We start from the raw sequence: 18108 nt of genomic DNA, 5'->3' as shown, positions 1-18108 counted from the left end.
ATCTACCCATGACAGTCGCCGACATCGGTCTCCAGGGAATTGAGGTGCTTTGACCTCATTCGTCGAAGCTTTTGTCTTCTTAGACTACGAAGCCAAGTTGGCCACAATGAAAGTAGCGGAAATGTTTTAATCTCCCGGTAAGTCAATCTTGTAGGTGTTGTCATTTCAAAGTACATTCTAATAGAATAAGTATCCATCTTTTTTTTGGCACTACCTGAGATGGAGCTGTTTATAAACATAGATTCTCATAAAGTATCTCTAGAGGCTTTGAACCTGTAATTTGTCTCCTCCACTCATACTCTGCAGGGTTCATCTGATTAACAATTCATCAGGAGGAGCTAATTCGAGAATGAGTTTATGGCAAGTGTCACGACTCGAGCCAATGCTTGGAGTTAATCAAGGCTGGTGCGAACGGTCAGACGGTGAGAACTAAGTTTTCTATATTCATTTAACATTTTACAAATGAAATAGCCACTAATCAAATTAATAAAATAATATATTTATATTTACCTCTTTATTGGGTATCTGCGTATTCTATAAATATTTTTTCTTCTATCTCCTATCCTTTAATCAGTTACGTATGAATTATTAATTTAAAATAACAATAAGTTTAAACAAAGCTAGTGAATACTCATAATTCTAAATTACGATAACAAAGGAAAAAAAAAAAATGTTTGTGAGTTAGGTTTTAATAATTTAACATAAACATTTGATGCTATTCATGGAATCTTACAATGTCAATAGCATATCTATATTATTTTTTATCTACACAACCATTACAAGAGCATTGTCTAAAAATTGTACCACTTATAGTACTTCAATATCAATTTCTTTTTCCAATTACGTGCACGACTACCTTAACGTTCCACCACTGATACCATAAATTTGTGACTTCATCATAATCAGTCATACACATACGAGCATTATATGAAAATCACTATTTACAAAAAAAATATTTCATTCACATCTGTGTAGCAGACAATGAATCTTACATTTAGCCACATACTGACATTCGACTCTTCGATTCATCTCTTGGGGCATGGTTTTTTATAGATTTTTGGTTCCTTCTTTAGGACCCACATACTAACGTTCGACTCTTCGATTCTTCTCTTGAGGCATAGTTTTTTTTTGGTATTTTGGTTCTTTCTTTTGTAACGTTTCTTTTCATGTACTTTTGACTTCATGTTTTTAATGCAAAATCTACAACTTCAAGGGTAAATGAAATAGAACGTTACAACAGGCTGGGCAACTTTTAATAGCGACCACTCGAGAATGACTTAGTTTTTTATGTTAGGTCCTGGATCTCAGTACAACATTTTTTTTCCCACCAATGTCCAAAGTCAATTTCTAAAGTTGTGGTTCATACATCTTGTCTAGCATCGGTGGATATACTGTTGAACTGAATTTATTGTCTGAATAACTTTATATAACCTTCCAAAATTAGCTCACAAGCCTCTCATTTATGATATGTTAGTCCACTTTCTATGGTAACCACCCAATAGGTGAATCGTCCGTTTTCAAGTATCGACTTCTCAGACTCACTATCTTCTAGAATAACTTTGATTAATCTGGTTAGAGTCTTTCGTTGGCTCATCTTGAATATGTTGAGTCTAATTTCTGATTTCTTCATCCCTTCTTGTATCACTGTCTATTTCTTCAACAGATCATTGCTTTATGAAAGAGATCATTCCCTTGGTTGGGAAATCAGATTCAATATGCCCAAATCTATGACAATAGAAACAATTCCTAACAGGAACAAATTTGGAAATATTGATTGGCTCCACTAGTTGTCCATTCGAAACTTGTTTCTCCTCAAGCAGGGTCAGCTTGAATGCTCTATTGCGTGTACCCTTATGCTTGATTCTGGGGTTGAACTTTATCTGTAAGATGTGGCGTTCATTCGATAAGGGTTGTCTCTCCACTTTTGAAGTTAGGGTCTAAACATTCTATCTGTAAAGAACTAGTAGGTTATGGCGCTTCATCTCTCATTTCATCTTAGTCGATGTAATAATTTTAGTATTTCTTTCTTGCTGTTGAAGAAACTTCAAATTCTCCAACCACTGAGATGCATTTTCTTAACTTGCTGGCGATTAGTTTCACTATTCTTTTTAGTGGGACATCACGGTACTTACAGAAATATTTCACTATCTAGAGATGCTCGACGAACTTGTCCAGAACAATATGACCGTCAAATATGACAAATTCATCTTTACTATAGAATCTGGCTTCTCTAATATTTCATGCCAAATCTTTGGGGTAGTTGTTCTTCGTCTCTGGAATCGAATTGACTTGGTGTGACTCATCGGATGGTTTTTCATTGTAGTTGGAGGATTTCTCATTCCATATCCTCCTGAGAAATCTCCTAAAAATCTTTTTGTGGATTTTTGATAAGCAGTATTGTGTCTTTTCCACTCGACCAGGTTTCCGATTATTGTCTCTTCAGCAACATTGCTAACGTTTAAGGTGAAGAGGGGTGGACGGGGTGTTGGGTTGGTTTGACAATCTTCGGATAGGACTAGGGTTAGGCTATCTTTGATATCAAATATAATTGGAGTTAACTCAAATGATAATAAGCAAACAAATATTATTACTGGAAATGCGAATAGACAGTTATAACCAACATATTGAAAAGAGAAATAACAACAACACGGCATGGAAATCTGAAAGTGCTACAAATGACAACACCAACTCAAATTAGGTTGGATCTTGGGAAGGTGTGGTGATCTGCGAGGTTTTGGACCTCCGAAGAGGTAGTAAAGGGCAGTTGGAAAGCAGAATGCTGGGGCAGTAGCAAGTGGGTGATGATGGCAGCAACGGGAAGGTGAGATACTACCGGCACAACGAGAAGGCGGGCTGTACTGGGTGGTTGTAGCAAGGATGATGGCCTGGACAGAGGCCAAACAGCTGGGGAAGGGCTATTTTGGAATGTGACAACAAGGGAGGAGGGCGGCAGTAGTGAAACGGGATGCGATGGACTACAGGAAAACAACAGAATGGCTATCCGGGATGCTGGCAGCAAGGAAAAGAGGGAAACGACAGTGAAAAACAGTGGTATGCAGCTGTTTGGGAGGCTGCAACAGAGAAAGGGTCGCCGGGAGTGATGTGGGGAGGATGTTGAAGGGGGGTAGAGAAGATAATCACCACCTTGGGAGCAAGATACAACCGGAGCACCACCCAAAACCTTAGATACAACCCTTGAAGGGAAACTTGAGACGCCTGTCCCGACAAAATCGCGATTCTGTAACCTAGCAAATGCGATCCCGCATCCACCCCTAACTGATGCCCACATCAATAGTGGTCTCATTCTCTGAGATAGAAACAATTTAGGATTGAAGGAAGATCCGTTGGCGCGGGAACAGAGGACCCCCATCAATTACTTGCATGGTATTGGATAGCGCTTTCTAGAACTTACATAATCTTATGATGGAGCTTGTTGGTGTTCGAAAAATCAAGAATCTTAAATCTACGGTCAAAATGGCTATGCAGCATATGCCATGTATGATTCATAGAAAGTCTAAGTTTGGCATCAGGAATCTTAACTTAATACTGTACGGACCAAAGCATTTTATTCCAGCTTTATTTGGATATTTTTTCAGAAGACATTTATTGAGTCACCTTACCTCTCCTCCACTGGCAATTTTTTTCTTGCATGCAAACCTCTTACAATCACCAGCAATATACTTCCTGCAATCACCAGCAATATACAACTTCTTAAATTGGCAACCTATCTCTCTTCTCTCTCAATTTTCAACTTTATGTCTACCTCTCTACTATATTACACACACACAGACGCACACACAAAACATAGGTTTACAAAGAAAAAAATTACAAAAAGTGAATCATTAAAAAAAAAGTTAAAAATAAAGAAAAAATAGAATATGTATTCTCTTCATTTCAGATTCACTTCTATGGGAATTCGTGTTGCAACTTTATCAACGTCTTACGTGTAGGTATAAAATGCAACATTGTTGTCTCAAATTTTTATTTTCCATGCTTTTGACGTGACGAGCAGTACCTGGCACATTTTTCTTGGAACAACTGGAAAAACAATTCTTTGTTACCAATTTTCTAATATAAATTTCTCATGCATGATTTTTTTGGTATGGTGGGGTTTGAAGACCGCGGCTGTGGTGTTTTGTAATAGACTAAATGATCACCTTAGCATGGTGGCAGTCCAAAATGTTTTTCAATACCTCTTATTTGTGGTTGATATGGAATCATTATTGAAATTTCCTCGGACTTCATCAAGAAGAACAAAGTCATTTTTTGTAAGACACGCCTTGATACAAATGAAAAATGAATAAGTGTAAAAGTGAAAAAAAATATGAAATATAGAATACTCAAAATTGTGCTTCATGTCGCGTCAAATGAATTAAAATTAACTACAGCTGTATTGAAAAGTGACATACACTGGACTCAATTGCTTGCTTACGAGCATAAAAGAACTTTTTCTGTATCTCTAAACATCTGAAAACATAGTGGACTTGATACCATTATAGTGCTCCTGTAGTGTGTTTGAGAAGCAGGTTGGCTGCGAGGTAATTATGGGACGGGAAGGAAATGAAAATATGGGCAGTTGACGATATTTGGAGGGCGATAGATGACGTTTGGCAGCTGTCCCAGCAGAAAAAGGCATGGAAGAAGACAGAATGACGTGTAACAGACAACGAGGAGGTTCACCGCCTGTTGTTGAGTAAGATACCTGTTGTTGAGTAAGATACAATTACACCACTTGTAAAATAGAATGGTACAATACTCCGAAGAGCATAAAGAGAGAACAATGTCTCTAAAATAGAAACAATGTCTCAAAAACAGTCAAATAAATGCTTAAATAGTCTCATAATAGAAAGGACCCTCATTGGAAAGAAAGAAAAATGAAAAAAAAATAAAAAAAGGAAAGAAATGCCAAGAACAAATTGAATTGGGACAAAATTGAGTGTTTCGACTCTCATAACAACTTTTTGCAGGATACCTCAGTAGTCCCATGATTGGATTGTGGGATTTGTGATCCTTTGATCAATGAGACACTCGTATTATTTTCTTTGGCTAGGAGAGGTTTCTTCTATGGATGGTTTTGGAATCGAACTACCACCACCATAATTAAATCTTTGTCTTGTTGAGTCTAAGGTAATCCCACTACCAAATCTATGGTTACGTACAATTCATGTAACTCTAACACATTTTATTTCAAAGCATGTCTTGATAGATAAAATAATCATCATTTTCTGGCATAATTAAAACTAGAACTACGCATAGATGGGGTCTTCTCATGAATTATATCTTGATCCATTATATTTGCAACTTGCTTCTCCCATGTGTACTCGGCTAGACGTATCTTATAAACAAATATCTATAAAGGGACCGACCATAGGATATAATTTGTTGCATGTAGGAAAACTTTTAGTGGCGACCAGTTAGGCAATAAATTGTCAGTTAGGACATCCGGTAACTCTCTCAATAGGAGTTTCCCTTTTCGGGTATTGGCTCCTCGGACTCGCTACATTTTAGGATAACTATAGTAATCCTTATGGAGTTTCTCTTATGTGCTCAGCTTGTATCACTAATACCTCTCCCTTATTTGCTGCTAGTTAATACTCTTCTTTGATTACCTTATTATCTCCTTTATCATTATCCACTTCAATTGTTTCATGCTCAATGAAAGGTATTATTCTCCTATTTGGGCAATTTGACGCAATGTGCCCAAAATTGTGACACTTGAAACACTTCTTGGTTGGGGAAGGTTTGAGAGGGTTGGTTGGCTCCATTTTTTCTCCATTTTGGATTATTTTCTCCTCCAGTGGGATCATTTTAGGTGCTCTATTTGGTGTACTATTGCTACCAGATTTTGGGGTTGAATTCTGCATGTATGGTATGATAGTCACCTGGTGACAATGTTGTTTCACTGCCTTCAAAGCTAGGGTTTGTACATCTATTAGAGACATATGTAATTGCATGTACACCACATTACTAATAGGTAATCTCAATCCTCAAAGATAACTCACTACTATGTGCTCGTTTCATTCCAACAACTCATATTTCAGCATGAGTTGATCAAATTCTATTGTGTACTCTATAGAGCAATCTTTCAGGCACCAAGTTGTTGTTGTTGACTTTTATGAATATATTATGTTGGTAATCGGGGGAAAGTATTTGCACTGCATCTCCTTTTTCATCTTAGAATGAGTAGTAATTTTATTTTTTCTTCGCCCTCGTGAATCCGCTTCAAGTTCTCCCCACACAAGGAAACATTCTTCTTGAGCTTAATAACTATCAGTTTAGCTCTCTTGTAATAGGGAACATCTTTGTTGTTTGGAGCCACTGGATAAATTTGTCAAATCTATGTGATTGTCCAAAATTGATAAATTCATCTGTACTCCTATTTCCTGACTTTTCATCTGATATTTTATGTTGAATCATCGGGGTATTAATTCTTTATCATTGAAGGATTCACCTCCTACTTTTGATCTTGCGAATCGTAGTCGCTATGAGCGACCTCATTAGATTGTCTTCTATCATAAGCGACAAGCCTCTATTGCGGTTGAATTAATTTTCGCTGTGTATCCTCTGTAGTAAGTTTATGGAAACCTGTTTAAAGGTTTCAGCTTCGCAGCATGACATCCTTCTCTCTAAATCAGGTTTTCAATGGATGTATTATTGTAGATCAATGGTTGGTCGGGGACTTAGGTGTTCTTGATAGCTGTCGGGGTGGAATTTTGGTAAAGGTAAAAAAAATGGATTTTGATAATTTAGGTTTAGGTGTATACATTTCGATATATATATATATATTGAGAAAGCCCTAGGGCTAATATATTAAAAAGAAAGAAAGACACAGATAGATTGTATGATTGTATGAGAAGGCCCAAGCATGACACCCTACCCACATGGTAAACAGCACATGCAAATGGTTCCAGAAAAAAAAAAATAAAGAAAAATACATGAGAACCTAAAAACCAAAAGTGCTAAAACACATAGTAGCAGGTAGCTAGAGAGCGACCCAAGTTTGCCTTACCTCTGCCTCTAGTTTTAGAAAAGGAGCCAGCTAATAAATAGGTAAGATAAGTGTCATTACCAGTTGTAACCAATGTATCGTCCAATAAGTTCCTGAGCTCGAGTCGGCCTCCATTATTTTTCTTTCTAGAATAAAAATGTCGTTCCTCATCCGAAGACTGGCTCATCTGATAAGTAGATTGGTATAAAGTGTGTCGGACATTTGTAGGTTAGGTTGTTGAACATTGAATTGTTGAACATTGAAAGCATCTACTTGTTGTATCAGCTGATCTTTTATTGGATCAAAGGAGCACTCTTGTGTGTCTTGACATGTGAGTCTTATTCAATAACAATGAGTGGTATAGACATGTTTGGATCAATATTAGTAGTATGAGGAGATGTTTCATGAGACTCCAGAGTACCATGCTCCAATCCAGCAACTGAAAGAGCGTTCAAAAGCAGGGGCATTCAGGGTGAGAACAGTTTGGGTATGATGTTCTTCATCTGAGACAACAATTTTTGAATAGGAGGGTCATTAGAAGATTTTCCATCAGGAGCAGCGTCAGTCAGATGAGTAGATGTATATGCGGTGTTGGAAAAAGGGTCGGATTCCACCTCCTCGACAGTGATGGTAGGTGGCAAGACGTCCACCCCCAATTCAATATGAATAGATTTTTGAACATGTTGCTTATCTTTAGCAATATCCAGCCTTAAATGAGGATGCAAACGATAACAAATTGTAGAATTGTGGCAAAAAATATTACAATGAGAGCAATAAAGAGAGTGTGATTCTATTTCAACATTTTGTCAATACCCGTTGTGAGTGGATCCAATCCATACCTCATCCCGAGCTGATTGAGTGATATCTCTTTCAATTAACACACAAGCCACAGAGGGTCTGGTGACAGCAAGTGTAAGACTATCAATCTTAAGAGATTTACCATAAGCAGTTTCTAAGGAGTAGAAAATTTTGACGTTGAACAGGTGTAGTTTTAACCCCAGAAACTTTATCCAAACAAGAATGATAGGAGACTTCGCTTTCGGATCAAAGCTGACAAACCACTCTTAAGATTTTAATAAAATAATTGTCAATCTTGATTACCTTACGAGAAAAAATACGAGTGTAATCTAAATCGTGAAATAACTAAATAAGTATATGTCGGTCGTCAAGTAAGCCAATATTCCAACTACCCGATAATTTCATAACATCAAATTCTTTCCGATGATCTCAAGTTTAGGGCGACCATAAAGGAATTTCTCCACTAAAGCAAAACGTCAAGAAGATGCAAGATTACTGGTTTCAACCTTAGAGAGAAAAATAGCTGGTTTCCTATTTCTTTACCAAGTTTTTTAATAAAAGCGTGATCACCACCATCTTCAAGAGCCTCGTGGAAGGATTGTGGAATAATGCAGGAATTATTGATACCAAAACCAGGCTCTGAAAAGTTTTTTAATAAAAGTGTGATCACCACCATCTTCAAGAGCCTCGTGGAAGGACTGTGACCCTGAAATAGGGGCACAGTAGGATTAGAAATGTCGCCGACAATGGCAGTGACATAGGAACGGAGTGTCGAGGTCATCTCCACCAAGTAAGATGACCGTGGTCAGATTCTGCGTGGCGAATGGGAGTAGACAGGCGTCGGCTTTCGGATGCGTCAAATTGCAAGACGAAACCGTCGTGGTCGGGTAGGAGAAGCGAATGCGAGCTGACAGGCGCGTCGTCGATTAGGAAATGACGTGCAAGCAGATATATGTCTTCATCGTCTTCGAGTAAGGCTAGCAGACAGACGTCGTCGGGGTGGAGACCGCGAGCGTACGAAGGAGCGTCGTCGATTGACAGGGCGACGTGTGAGTAACCCTGACGAAACCGACGACGCGAAGTCTTCATTGTGGGAGACGACGAAAAAATGGAGTGAAGCCTTTAGTTTCAATGCTGAGAATCGCCATCGACCGAAACTTTAGCAGAGCCTGCTGCCGATGCCATTTTTTTTGAGTCATGTATATATATAGTCGCTCTGCGAGCTCGTTGAACGGGAGGAAGAGCGCCGAGCGGAAACTTCTTCGTCTTTCCTCAGCTACAATGGCAACTATCTCTGACACTCTCCATTGAAAGATTGTGAAGAAAAATAATGCCTTTCTAGTGAAACAGTTTGGTAATGGTCAAGCCAAGGTGCACTTTAGTAAGGAGAAGAACAACCTTTATAATGTTCACTCATTTAAGTTCTCCGGCTTGGCAAACAAGAAGACCGTATCCATTCAGCCTGCTGGAAAAGATCTCTCTGTTGTACTTTCTACCACGAAAAAGAACAAGTAGAATAAACCAAGTCTTGTTTTCCACAGGTCAATTGTGAAGAGAGAATTTCGAAAGGTGGCGAAAGCAGTCATTAATCAAGTTTCAGACAACCATTATAATCCTGATCTGAAGAAGACAGCTCTTGCCAGGCTTATTACGGTCCGTCAAAATCTCCAAGTCACAAAGTATGGCCCATAGAAGAGGAACCGACAGACACAGAAAGTGAAGATTAATTAGTTATCTTCGTTTAAGGTCTGTCACCTCCTAAGCCTTGTTTTTAATCTTTAAAAAGGCCAGCTATCTTCCAATTTGAGGGAGATTTTGTAGTTATAAATCTTCCTGTTTTGGGAACTTAACCAAATTTGATTTTTGCTCGATGTTTTTAAATTGCTCTGGCATTTTTAGATCTGGACAATGCTTAATTCATGCTTTATTTTTGCGTCTTGAGGAACATACTGACGAAACCGACGACGCGAAGTCTTCATTGTGGGAGACGACGAAAAAATGGAGTGAAGCCTTTAGTTTCAATGCTGAGAATCGCCATCGACCGAAACTTTAGCAGAGCCTGCTGCCGATGCCATTTTTTTTGAGTCATGTATATATATAGTCGCTCTGCGAGCTCGTTGAACGGGAGGAAGAGCGCCGAGCGGAAACTTCTTCGTCTTTCCTCAGCTACAATGGCAACTATCTCTGACACTCTCCATTGAAAGATTGTGAAGAAAAATAATGCCTTTCTAGTGAAACAGTTTGGTAATGGTCAAGCCAAGGTGCACTTTAGTAAGGAGAAGAACAACCTTTATAATGTTCACTCATTTAAGTTCTCCGGCTTGGCAAACAAGAAGACCGTATCCATTCAGCCTGCTGGAAAAGATCTCTCTGTTGTACTTTCTACCACGAAAAAGAACAAGTAGAATAAACCAAGTCTTGTTTTCCACAGGTTAATTGTGAAGAGAGAATTTCGAAAGGTGGCGAAAGCAGTCATTAATCAAGTTTCAGACAACCATTATAATCCTGATCTGAAGAAGACAGCTCTTGCCAGGCTTATTGCGGTCCGTCAAAATCTCCAAGTCGCAAAGTATGGCCCATAGAAGAGGAACCGACACACACAGAAAGTGAAGATTAATTAGTCATCTTCGTTTAAGGTCTGTCACCTCCTAAGCCTTGTTTTTAATCTTTAAAAAGACCAGCTATTTTCCAATTTGAGGGAGATTTTGTAGTTATAAATCTTCCTGTTTTGGGAACTTAACCAAATTTGATTTTTGCTCGATGTTTTTAAATTGCTCTGGCATTTTTAGATCTGGTTTGGGTTAGGGTTTCGACTCACGACGAATCCTACAACTATTATCGCATCAAATAACCAACTATTATCACATCAGATCATTTCCTTTCCTCGCCGTGTCTTCTCTGTTCGTCGTCGGCTCGGTCTGCTTCGACTTCGACTCCAACTCGGCTCGCGTCTGCGTCATTATTCTGACGCAGACACAGTTCGCGTCCTCGTCGTTTCTGTTCGATTTGGACGCCAACATGTTTTGCACACTCGTGTGTCCCTATTCTGCGGAAAAAATTAAGTTGTTTATAGCATAGGTTAAAACTAGAGTGTAAAAATATTTACTAGTCAATTTTAAGAATTCTGATTTCCTATTTATTTCAAGAATAATTGTATTTCAAGAATAATTTTGTAATTTGTCATATTAAAAAGACTTAGAAAAATTAGATGAAAAATAATATCATGAGAACCTTACTAGTAAGGATGCTAATACTTAATAAATAAGCTTAGAAATGTAATTGCGTCAATTTCCTTAAGATAATTTAAGTGAAGTCAATTTTTTATTAGGCATCTACTCAAGCTTCTCCTCATTTTTTTTACTTTTCTTTTTTTTTCTCTTTTTTCTTTCAGGATCATATTCAATCATTTCTTTTTCTTTTCATGTCATGTGAGAATTACTATATCTGGATAGCCTTTAATGATTTTGAATTCCACCATTCTTTTCTTAAAGTTAAAACCTTTTCACATTTTGTTACTTGATAAATGTGTACTAGACTAGAAATAGATTTTTCATAAAGTCTTAATTCTTTCTTTTCAAATAAAAATCCAAGATCTTTAACATTGGACATGCTGAATTTATACAGGCGATATATCAAAGATTTTTCAAAAATTACTAAACCTTTATGTCAACTTCTGAAAAAAAGATACAAAATTTGACTTCAACCAAGATTTCCTTAAAGTCTTTGAAACTTTAAAGGAAAAATTAATCACTGCTCGTATAATTGTTTTACCTGATTGGGAGAAACCTTTTGAATTAATGCGTGATGCTAGTGATTAAGCAATTGGAGCTGTTTTAGGGCTGAGATATGATAATATTTTTAAAGTTATATACTATGCTAGTAAGACACTTAATGATGCTCAGATTAACTACACCACCACTGAAAGAGAGTTATTAGCTATTGTGTATGTTTTTTGATAATTTTAGATCATATCTGATTGTAGCTAAATGTATACTGCATACTGACCATTCAACTATTAAATATTTGATGCAAAAGAAGGATGTCAAACCAAGATTAATTAGATGGGTGCTTCTAATGCAAGAGTTTGATTTTGTAGTAGTCGATAGGAAAGAGATTGATAATCAAATTGTTGGTCATCTATCTAGGCTAAAACATGAAGAAATACTCAATATGGAAAAATGAATTAACGAAACTTTTCCTGATGAACAACTTTATGTTGTAAAAGGATGTGAAATACCTTGGTATGCTAATATTGTAAATTATATTTTTTATGATATTTTATCATATGGGCTGACAAAACAATAGGAAAATAAATTCGTATATGATGCAAAATCATATATTTGGGATGACCCTTATTTGTATAAATAAATAAAAAAAATTTAGTAATGAGAAGATGTGTGCCTTATAGAGAAATTCAAGAAATTATCCCAAAAGTATCATGATTCTGAATTTGGAGGTCATTTTGGGAATGAAAGAATAATTCATAAAATTTAGCAATATGGATTTTATTGGCCTAATTTATTTACAGATGTTAATATATATATATAAACATGTGATCGGTGTTAGAGAATAGATAATACTTTAAGAAGAAATAAAATACTTATAAATTTTAATTTGGAATTTGAAATTTTTTATGCATAGGGATTAGATTTTATGAGACCATTTATACCTTAATTTGAAAATATTTATATATTGATTGTAGTGGATTATGTTTCAAAATGGATTGAACTAATCGCTTTACCTCGATGTGATGCTCGGAGTGTTTCAAAATATTTAATTAAAAATATTTTTACAAGATATGAAATGCCGAGAGTAATCATTACCGAAGAAGGATCTCATTTTAGAAATGCAACAATTGCAAGATTGGTAGAAAAATATAATATAATACATAAAATTGTAACTGCTTATCATCCCCAGATTAGTGGTTTAGCATAAGTATCTAATCGTGAAATTAAGAGAATTTTGGAAAAGAGTGTTAATCCTAGTAAAATAGATTGGTCAGTTAGATTAGATACAACATTATGAGCATATAAAACCGCTTATAAAACACTTATAGGAATGTCCCCTTATAGATTAATTTTTTGGAAGAATTGTCACTTGCCAGTTGAATTGGAACATAAAGCTTATTGGATAATAAATCATTTTAATTTTGATCTTATATGTACCATCTACATTTGGGTTTTTTTTTTCTTATTTTGTGTGTTGTACCGTGTGAGTTAGGTGTCTATTTGGGCTCACTCATACAACATATCTGTACCCTTTTCTTTTTAATATAATTGCATTTGTGCTTTTTAAAAAAAAATTTATGTATTTGGCGGCAAGAAAGATATATGCCTAAAAATTTAGGTTTTGTTAGACTTCGATTTGAAATGATATTGTTTTAAGGCTTCTATAATGTGTTTGGGAAGTGGGTTTTGTAGGGAGGTAGTTGTGAGATGGAAAGGAAATTGAAATTTGGGCAGTCAACAATGATTGGAGGGGATTGACGGAATTCGACTGCTATCCCAGCTAACTCCAATGTAGACTTTCATAATTCAAGTTTTTTTTCTGAGGTATCATGAACGAGTTTTCTTCAATATTTTCCCAAATCTTAGTTTGTCACTTACAGACATAAATTTCTTTGAAACAACTAAAATAACATGAGGACGACGAAACGACGTGGTATGACAAGGAGTTTCTCTGCCTTTTTCAGAGCAAGATAAAGACACTATTTGTGAATGGAAATGGTACAACACCTTGAAAAGTATAAAACAGAGAGTAAATCTCCAGAACATAGACAAAATAATGAATGTCCCAAAAATAACCAAAAACATGCTTAAATAGTCTCTTAATAGAAATGATATAATTAAAAAGAAAAAATATGAAAAAAAATTAAAAAGTAAAAATCATGTAGAAACTGATTTGGGATGAAATTATGTGTTTCGACGCATCCGTGATCTCAGAAACAATATTTCTATGATTCCTCGAATTCCCATGATCGAATTGTAGGCTCTGTGATGTCGTGATCAACAAGATGGTCCCATCTCTTGGCTAAATTGATTATATAAATGATTAATATAACATCTCTAGTTACAACAACAACAACAACAACAACAACAACAACAACAGACCTTTATCCCACTAAATGGAGTCGTCTACATGAATTCTTTTTCTCCATTGCGTCATATTAAGTGTAATTTTTTCATTTAATTCTAATAAATTAAAATATTTTTTTATACAATATGCCCAAGTATTTCTATGTCTACTGCTTTTCTTAACATAAGTCGAATCTAAAACATCTGCTCTCCTAATCATATCATTAGATGGTCGACGTTTAATGTTACCAAACCATCTAAGATGATTCTCTCTAATTTTGTCCGCCAGTGGAGTTGCACCAACCCTATCACGGATGTATTCATTTCACATTTTGCTCTAAGTGTAAAGCCACTCATTCACCTAATCATTCTCATCTCGACAACACTTAACCTAATGTTATGCTTCTCTTTTAAAGTCCAACATTCAACGCCCTTGAGCATTGCAGGTTTCACCACCATCTTATAAAATTTTCCTTTCAGTCTAAGAGGTAATTTTCTATCGCACAATAGGCCGTAAGCATTGCTGCACTGCAACCAACCAACTCGAATTCTACTAATATCATCCCCGTCTATATCACCATTAATTTGAACAATAGACCCGAGATATCTAAAGCATTCACACATTTTAGTAATTTGATCACCCATAGTTACAACTTTGTCGCTAAAACTACTATTACTTAAATTACATTCTATGTATTCAATTTTAATTCTACTCAAACGACAGCCTTAGACTCCAATGTAGACTTTCATAATTCAACTTTTTTTTCTGAGGTATCATGAACGAGTTTTCTTCAATATTTTCCCAAATCTTAGTTTGTCACTTACAGACATAAATTTCTTTGAAACAACTAAAATAACATGAGGACGACGAAACGACGTGGTATGACAAGGAGTTTCTCTGCCTTTTTCAGAGCAAGATAAAGACACTATTTGTGAATGGAAATGGTACAACACCTTGAAAAGTATAAAACAGAGAGTAAATCTCCAGAACATAGACAAAATAATGAATGTCCCAAAAATAACCAAAAACATGCTTAAATAGTCTCTTAATAGAAATGATATAATTAAAAAGAAAAAATATGAAAAAAAATTAAAAAGTAAAAATCATGTAGAAACTGATTTGGGATGAAATTATGTGTTTCGACGCATCCGTGATCTCAGAAACAATATTTCTATGATTCCTCGAATTCCCATGATCGAATTGTAGGCTCTGTGATGTCGTGATCAACAAGATGGTCCCATCTCTTGGCTAAATTGATTATATAAATGATTAATATAACATCTCTAGTTACAACAACAACAACAACAACAACAACAGACCTTTATCCCACTAAATGGAGTCGTCTACATGAATTCTTTTTCTCCATTGCGTCATATTAAGTGTAATTTTTTCATTTAATTCTAATAAATTAAAATATTTTTTTATACAATATGCCCAAGTATTTCTATGTCTACTGCTTTTCTTAACATAAGTCGAATCTAAAACATCTGCTCTCCTAATCATATCATTAGATGGTCGACGTTTAATGTTACCAAACCATCTAAGATGATTCTCTCTAATTTTGTCCGCCAGTGGAGTTGCACCAACCCTATCACGGATGTATTCATTTCACATTTTGCTCTAAGTGTAAAGCCACTCATTCACCTAATCATTCTCATCTCGACAACACTTAACCTAATGTTATGCTTCTCTTTTAAAGTCCAACATTCAACGCCCTTGAGCATTGCAGGTTTCACCACCATCTTATAAAATTTTCCTTTCAGTCTAAGAGGTAATTTTCTATCGCACAATAGGCCGTAAGCATTGCTGCACTGCAACCAACCAACTCGAATTCTACTAATATCATCCCCGTCTATATCACCATTAATTTGAACAATAGACCCGAGATATCTAAAGCATTCACACATTTTAGTAATTTTATCACCCATAGTTACAACTTTGTCGCTAAAACTACTATTACTTAAATTACATTCTATGTATTCAATTTTAATTCTACTCAAACGACAGCCTTAGACTCCAATGTAGACTTTCATAATTCAACTTTTTTTTCTGAGGTATCATGAACGAGTTTTCTTCAATATTTTCCCAAATCTTAGTTTGTCACTTACAGACATAAATTTCTTTGAAACAACTAAAATAATTAAATTGCATGGGTTTGACTTTTTATCTGAATCTGACTGTATAAATTATTTTAAAGTTATGAATATTTTATGTTCAAATATTAAAAATAATATGAAATCTACCGATAGATCTATAATATTAGAAACAAATCTAAAAGCTTCAAATATAGCTACTAATAGAACAATTAAATGGGATGAAGTTAGCTTTCCTGAATCATGGCAGTTACAAATTGCTATAAATTAGTAATAAATCAAGATGTCAAACTAGTTAGTCAAAATACTGATGTAAATGTTTTAATAAGATTCAATCTGAGAAAACCAATTACTCTTTTGCAGATATGTTATCCTTCTTCAAGTCATTCTCAAAATAATTTTGATGAATTTTCATCAATCAATTGAGGGATAGATAGAATAAATCTAGCCGATAATAATTTATTACACCCAAATCGGGTAGAAAACTCTTCTCCACAATCGGGGGCAAGTTTTAATTTTAATAATGTTTAAATTAAACCAAATTATTAGAAAAACTTCAATTAATGATTTTAAACAACCTAAATACGAATCATTGAAAAATTGGTATCGTAGTTATACTATAGAAGATGACCAGAAAAAAAATTATGAAATTTATTTTGATGATATACAAAATAAATTAATTAGAGGAAAATGATTAATATCCTTTTTAAAATGTTTTAGTGAACAAATAAATAAATAATTATAAAGTGAGACAGATATGCTATCCAAAAAATGGAAAACTGATTCTGGCGAAGTTGAATCTATTTAACCTCCTACAATTCAATAGTAATAGATTTGGATAATATAAATCCTAATTTTGAGTTAAATACTTTTGGTAAAACTCTTGGAACGAATGCCACCAAAGAAATTATTGGTGTTATTAAACAATTAAATTTTACTAATAATAATATATCTTTAATTTCAAATCATTTAATAAAGCTAAAAAATAAAATATATCAACTTATTTTCTTTTTTAAAATTAACAATGAAAATAAGTAAAACATTTTATGTTATGAATTCTGCAAAAGAGTAAAGAGGTAAATCAAGATTGGTTATTAGTTATAAATCTTTAAATGACTTTTTAATATGGATTAGATATCTTTAGGGAAGAGGTAGAGGTCATCCTAATGTGACTTCATGCAAATTTTTTGATTTGAAAATTATCTTTATGGAAACACAAACACAAATTGATTATTTTCTTATGAGAAGAAGAGATCGTCGTGATTGTAAAGATTGTAAGGTCATTCCAAGTGAAAATTTAAATACCCAACATCATTTATTAGTTTTAGATTTTAAGATTAAAGGTTGTAAAATAAAAAATACTAGCACTCATCATTGCAGAATTAGATGGAGAAACTTAAAAGATACAAATAAAATTATTTTATGAGTAAAATTCAAGATTTCAAAATTTGAGATATTCATGAAGAAGCAAATGTGATGTGGGATAAAGTAACAAACACTATTAAACAAGTAGCAAAAGATGTTCTTCGAGAATCAAAAGAAAAAATATTTACAAATAAAAATAGTTGGTGGTGGAATAATAATGTGCAAGATAAGATAAAATATAAGAAGTTATGTTATAAAAATTGATTTAAATGTAAAACCTTAGAGAATTGTAAAAAATATCAAATGGTCCGCAGGGAGTCTAAAAGAACAATCTGTGACGCTAAAAATTCTATTTTTAATGATCTTTATAATAGATTAGATACTGAGGGTGAAAAATATATGTATAAACTAGCCAAACAAAGAGAAAAGAAAAGTAAAGATTTAACTCAAGTAAAGTGTATTAAAGATGAAAATCAAAAAGTACTTTTCTTAAAAGAAGATATTCAACATAGGTGGGTGAGTTACTTTGATAAACTTTTTAATGAAGTTTCTGAAAAAACGATCGATCCTAGTGATTTTAATATCGTGAATAATAATAAAACGTTTCATTTTTACCGTCGCATTAGCAAAAAAGAAGTTGAGGAAGCTTTAAAGAAAACCAAGGGTAGAAAGTCTGTAGAACCTGATGATATCCCAATTGAAGTGTGGAAATATTTGGGAGATTTGGGAGTTTCTTGGCTTACTAAACTCTTTAATATTATTTTAAAAACTAAAAGGATGCCTGAGGAG

General features: G+C 34.7%; 1 protein-coding gene and 2 pseudogenes across 3 annotated transcripts in view; all 3 read left to right on the top strand.

Moving 5' to 3' along the window:
- The window catches only part of LOC110039142 (embryogenesis-associated protein EMB8), a 147206-nt gene that overhangs the window by 92550 nt on the left and 36548 nt on the right, over positions 1 to 18108 (top strand). The window lies entirely within an intron of this gene.
- LOC110039144 lies at positions 8856 to 9532 on the top strand (annotated as a pseudogene).
- LOC110039141 lies at positions 9708 to 10407 on the top strand (annotated as a pseudogene).

Source organism: Phalaenopsis equestris, unplaced genomic scaffold, assembly GCF_001263595.1.
Source record: "Phalaenopsis equestris unplaced genomic scaffold, ASM126359v1 Scaffold235526, whole genome shotgun sequence".
In the NCBI taxonomy this organism is placed as follows: Eukaryota; Viridiplantae; Streptophyta; class Magnoliopsida; order Asparagales; family Orchidaceae; genus Phalaenopsis; species Phalaenopsis equestris.
The sequence above is the reverse complement of the archived record's forward strand: the minus strand, read 5'-3'. Positions and strand labels throughout refer to the sequence as shown.